This window comes from Neovison vison, chromosome 1, assembly GCF_020171115.1.
Source record: "Neovison vison isolate M4711 chromosome 1, ASM_NN_V1, whole genome shotgun sequence".
NCBI lineage: Eukaryota > Metazoa > Chordata > Mammalia > Carnivora > Mustelidae > Neogale > Neogale vison.
In genome coordinates, this window is record NC_058091.1 from 94532789 (window position 1) to 94539425 (window position 6637).

Here is a 6637-nt window from a genome sequence, read left to right on the forward strand (position 1 = left end):
ACCCCCCATGTTGCATCTCCACTTCCTCATATCAGGGAGATCATATGATAGTTGTCTTTCTCCACTTGACTTATTTCACTAAGCATGATACGCTCTAGTTCCATCCACGTTGTTGCAAATGGCAAGATTTCATTTCTTTTGATGGCTGCATATTATTCCATTGTATATATATACCACATCTTCTTTATCGATTCATCTGTTGATGGATATCTAGGTTCTTTCCATAGTTTGGCTATTGTGGACATTGCTGCTATAAACATTCGGGTGCACGTGCCCCTTTGGATCACTACGTTTGTATCTTTAGGGTAAATACCCAGTAGTGCAATTGCTGGGTCATAGGGCAGTTCTATTTTCAACATTTTGAGGAACCTCCATGCTGTTTTCCAGAGTGGTTGCACTAGCTTGCATTCTCACCAACAGTGTAGGAGGGTTCCCCTTTCTCCGAATCCTCGCCAGCATCTGTCATTTCCTGACTTGTTAATTTTAGCCTTTCTGACTGGTGTGAGGTGATATCTCATTGTGGTTTTGATTTGTATTTCCCTGATGCCGAGTGATATGAAGCACTTTTTCATGTGTCTGTTGGCCATCTGGATGTCTTCTTTGCAGAAATGTCTGTTCATGTCCTCTGCCCATTTCTTGATTGGATTATTTGTTCTTTGGGTGTTGAGTTTGCTAAGTTCTTTGTAGATTTTGGACACTAGCCCTTTATCTGATACGTCGTTTGTAAATATCTTCTCCCATTCTGTCAGTTGTCTTTTGGTTTTGTTAACTGTTTCCTTTGCTGTGCAAAAGCTTTTGAACTTGATAAAATCCCAATAGTTCATTTTTGCCCTTGCTTCCCTTGCCTTTGGTGATGTTCCTAGGAAGATGTTGCTGCGGTTGAGGTCGAAGAGGTTGCTGCCTGTGTTCTCCTCAAGGATTTTGATGGAGTCCTTTCTCACATTGAGATCCTTCATCCATTTTTTTTTAATTTATTTTTTCCAATTTATTTATTTTCAGAAAAACAGTATTCATTATTTTTTCACCACACCCAGTGCTCCATGCAATCCATGCCCTCTATAATACCCACCACCTGGTACCCCAACCTCCCACCCCCCTGCCACTTCAAACCCCTCAGACTGTTTTTCAGAGTCCATAGTCTCTTGAGACTATTTTCATGTGTGGTGTAAGGAAATGGTCCAATTTCATTTTTCTGCATGTGGCTATCCAATTTTCCCCAGTTTAGGTAGTTTTATGAATGCATTATCTCAGTAATTCCCCTCAAACTATAGACTTTAATTTCTTCTTTATATTATGGTTAGATCATTATACAGTTCTTAGAAGTCTGGGATTTCTGTGTTTTAAAGAGATTCTAACCTACACACATCAGGGAATTAACTTTTTAGAATAGTCAGGAATATTTTTGGACATTATTTTGGCAGGAAGTGCTACACAGACTGGATTGGAGAAAGAATATAATTAAAGGACCAGATTGGAGACCATTGCTTTAGGCCAAGCTTTCACAGTCTGCCAATGTGGTAGTCAGAGGTCAAAAAAGGCTATGTGAGGGGCATTACAGAGGACAAAGTTGCAGGTTTCAGTGGAAGGTAGTGGGGGAGCAGTAAGAATCTCATAACTGTGTCACCTGGATCTGGATGATTTCCTGCTCCAGCTTCATGCCATCCCAGACCAGGCAACAAGGTCCTTTGAGGTCTATAATGAAAGATCTGCATTTTGATGACAATGAGGAGGAATCAGATGAGGCAGAGGATAAGGACAATGACTCTGAAATGGAGAGACCCGTAAAGAGAGGAGGCAGCCGAAGCCGCAGAGTTAGCTTAAGTGACGACAGCGACAGTGAAAGCAGCTCACTGTCGCGCGCCTCCATCATGAACCCCTGCCACCTTTATTAAAAACCAACAACAACCAGATTCTTGAAGTGAAAAGTCCAATAAAGCAAAGCAAATCAGATAAGCAAATAAAGAATGGTGAATGTGACAAGGCCTACCTAGACGAACTGGTCGAGCTTCACAGAAGGTTAATGACGCTGAAGGAGAGACACATTCTGCAGCAGATCATGAACCTTATAGAAGAAACTGGACACTTTCATATCGCAAACACGACATTTGATTTTGACCTTTGCTTGTTGGACAAAACCACAGTCCGTAAACTACAGAGTTACCTGGAAACATCTGGAACTTCCTGAGGATACAACAACTGGATGCATCAAAAACTATTGTTGGTTTTTTTTTTTTTTTTTGGTTGTGATTTTTTGTTTGTTTGTTTATATGAAAACACTCAGAATGATGCAACCAAAAGGAAAAAAAAATCAGTTACTGATCGAGGTAAGGTTACTTATATTTTGTAAGCTTTGGTAAAAGGGGATAGCAACATGTGTGTGTTAGGTTGGCATGCCCATGTTGAAGGAATGAGCAGTGCTTATAAAGTAGTAACTTTATATAAAAAAATTATGATCAAAATTTGCTCAGCTTCTAGGTAACTGTCCAGAGCAGATGCCTCTATGTGGTGATTAGTAATCTAAGTCAGTTTGATCCAGGACTCCATTTCTACCACAAGGCTTCCTGGGAATCACAGCAGAGGAAGGAGGCAGGTTTGCTGGGGGCTTTTTACTGTCTCATCTTGCTAGTCATTTCCTCTTACTGTGCGTTGGTCAGAAACCTGAGCCTGCTTCTCTGAGAACTTAAGTTGTATGGTCTTTATGCCCAAAAAGGAAACATATACTGGTGATCACTAGAGATCTCTATAGAAAATATCCAATTTATCTTAGCCTAGTAACATTTGTAGCACATCTTAGGTGTCTTTGCCAAGTGATTCCTTTTAACTTTTGGCAGAATTTGGTGTAGTAAGAGTGGAGAATGAAGGAAGAGTTAAAAAATACTCACACTATCTTTAAAATACTCCCAATATCTTTAAAAATGTGTCTTTTTCCTTTTCAATCTGTCACTCTTTCTCTTTCTGTACCTTTGATGTACACATGCCCGTGTGCATACACACATTCCACAGCTGAATTGGGGAGCACAGTTTATCCTAAGTAAATTAAATTTCAGCTAAATGTCCATAGATCTAGTTATTAAGATTTGTGGAAGCAATAAATTCAACTGGACTTCTAAGGCTGTCCCTCAGTTATGCCTTTGATTCTTTTTTTCTTGTATTTTGAGGGGTCAAAAAATCTGAATTTAGATCTAGGTCCACTAAACTTCATTTCTTTTATTCTAGATCTATGATTTCCAATTAGGGAGTGGTTGGCATCTTGGGCAGGAGAGTGCCTTGTTGAGCAGGGATGTCTCATGCATTTTAGCATATTTTATCTGCAGTCACTGCTTGTAAATTCAAGGTCTGCAATCACTGTGACAAATTTTCTCTACATATTTCCAAATGTCCCTGGTTTTAGAGTACTCTCCTGTTTGATTAGATTCTTCATACCTTTGATACTCTAGTGATAGCATGGATAGTCAAGGTATAGGGAAAAAATGAGTAAACAAGATGTGTTAGATGCTATGGTCTTCATACTCAGAACACTTTTAAGTTTTAACTAAGATGAGAGAGTTCCCTTATAATCAAGACTCTGCAATGGTTGGAATATATTCCATTTTTTAGAAATACAGACATTTTATGCCTGACATAATTAATTAATTCAACAAATACTTATTAGCACTATGTTAGTTGCTGAGTAAGATTAAAAACTTTGTCATCCACAATAATCTGAAAGCTTCCTTTGAAAACAGAGACCATCTGAACAAAGTGGTGAGTTCAGACAGTTAGAATATTGTGTAAACTACTGAATTTGTGTGAGTTACTTGAAAGTGATGTTTGTTATGTTTTATTCCCATTCCATGAAATTACAAGTATTTTGATTCCGTGCTCCTCAAACAACCTTCTATTCTTAGGCTTCCCCTGTAGACTGCTTAGAGGGTGGAATGAAAAAAAATCGGTGAGTGTTTAAAGTTCTTAATCATTACTTTCTATTTCAGCAACTTTATAAAGTTGTATTCCTTTTTTATACATTGGTTTCCTTAAATTTTAGTTAGTGTGAGTCACCACATTTTAGTTCTATTAATTCTGGGATCCTGAATGAATTATTTCCCAGGGTCTATGATACTGAGAACTGGACATCAGACTGTGATGAATCCAGAAGAGATGCTACCTTGTGAACTGGGTTTTTTGGGAAGCCATGGCTGCCTGCAGGATTTCTTCCTTTTATTTCTCCATTAGTTCAGATTTACCAGAGGGCTGTGGATTAATGTATCCAACAACTCACTACACACAAGCTGATAGGACATCCACTTGTGCGAGAAACACCAGTCAAAAATTGACTCCTCTTTTTCCTCCAAACTTGTTTCTATCATTTCCCTGTATTAGTTATGACTCCATATTCTATCCACCTACCTTCAGGCAGACAGTTGGGAATCAACCTAGTTTCCTCATTCTAAGTACCCAATATCTACTCAATCAATTCACTAAAGATGTGTTGCTGAATTTATTCATAAATATATTTTGAATATACCTCTTTACATCTTTGCTGCCAGTGTTATAATTCAGGCTGTCACTATTGTGATGGTCACTGACTTTATTCTCTCTACTTTACCCTCCTCACAGCAAGTAACATAATTTTTTAAAAATCAAAATAAGATCATGTTATTTTGCATCTTATATCTCAGTGATCCTCTTAGTATCAACAAAAAACAAATATTTTAGCTAAGTACTTGAGTACTTGAGGCCCTTCAAAATCTGACCATTGTCTTCCATTATCCCCTCAGTTTCTACCACCTCATTCACACCCCTATCCCCCTGCAACATAACTGATTTTCCACCTGCCAGGGTGCCATACCCATATCCTGTGTTGATGGGTCTCATCTTGTCAATGGCCTTCATCTCTACTGTGCTTTCTAGTCCATGAAAATTCTGGATCCTTTTTATTTTTTTTAACATTCCTAACCACAGGATATCTTGGAGACCACCAACATACTTTTAAACATCTCATGGCGATGATTGTGGGAATTCTCACCTCTGTCTTCCCCATGTTGGAGTATATGATACAGATGGTCCCCAACTTACCATGATTCAACTTTAAGGTGATGTGAAAGTGATATACATTCAATAGAAACTGTACTTCAATTTTGAATTCTAATCTTTCCTGGGCTAGAAATACATGGTATATTATTTTCTCAGGATGCTGGGCAGTAGCCATGAGCCATAGCTCCCAGTCAGCCATCAGATCATGAGGGTAAACAAATGATAGACTTAAAACCATTTTGTACCCATACAACCATTTTGTTTTTTCACTTTCAGTATAGTATTAGATAAATGACATAGGACATTCAACATTTAATTATAAAATGGGTTTTGTTTTAGTGATTTTGTTCAGTTGTAGGCTGATGTTAGTGTTCAGAGCATGATTAAAGTAGGCTAAGCTAAAATATAATATCCAGTAGATTATGTGTATTAAATGCATTTTTGACTTATGATATTTTCAACTTATGTTGGGTTTGTTGGGACATAACCCCATCATAAATCAAGGAAGATCTATGCTCTGTGAGGCTGCCCTTGGGCAGTTATTGACATCTTCTGCATTGAGAGATCAAGAGGTCAAATTGAATGTCTCATTCAAAATAGCCTAGAGATTTCATATTAGATTATGAACTCTGCAAAAGCTAAAAATAAAATGCATTAAGAGATAAAATGAACTAATTTCCAGCATATTTGTCTTGACTAGATAAAAGAAAAACAACTTTTATATTTTAAGAAACTCTAAAAATGTCAGTTTCTTTAAGAATTGCTTGATTCTTGCATAGCATCTTTCAGTAAAAAGCGCCCTATACAGATATAATATAGTATAAACAGTACAATATATATGCCTTCTTAAATAGTACAAATATAATTTTTACCAAATCTCTTACAATCTACAGTGTCTAAAATCCTTAATTTTTCTCCCTCATAATGGTAGATGAACATTGTCTGGAAATAAACCTTTTTTTTTTTTTTTAAGATTTTATTTATTTATTTGTTAGAGAGCACGAGCACAGGCAGACAGAGAGGCAGCAGAGGCAGAGGGAGAAGCAGGCTCCCTGCTGAGCAAGGAGCCCAATGTGGGGCTCAATCCTAGGACACTGGGATCATGACCTGAGCCGAAGGCAGCTGCTTAACCAACTGAGCCACCCAGGCATCCCTGGAAATAAACGTTTTAAAAGAAAACTAGATCGTCTTACAATACAAATGGCATAAATCCTCTTAACTGTAGAGAAATTGCTAGTGGTTTTGTATACTTAATACAGGTATGCAGGCCCATTTTTAGTGTATTTCCTGAGTGCAAGAAACATAGGTTTTGGTTTTGGGTTCAAATTCAGACTCAACCACTTACCAGTTTAATGACATTGTGATTTGAATGCTATTAGCCTTCTTAACTGTACTTCTTTTTATCTGTTGAATTATTTTACTTGCATGGAAACTCCCTGGCTGAAGCTTTTTGTGATGTTCACTGATTTTTCTAGACTAGTGTCTGACTTAGAATGGGTGCTCGTTAAATATTTGCTGAATAAATGTAGGAATCACAAGCTAAATTTCCATTTTTTTAATTTTAATTTTTAAAAAAATATTTGGAAAGAGCACATGAGCAAGTGTGAGCAGAGGGAGGGACAGC

The 6637-nt window shown here is 37.5% G+C and overlaps 1 pseudogene; it reads left to right on the forward strand.

The window, feature by feature from the left end:
• The first annotated feature begins 1634 nt into the window (after positions 1–1634).
• Positions 1635–2309, forward strand: LOC122901402 (annotated as a pseudogene).
• Positions 2310–6637: the final 4328 nt, after the last annotated feature.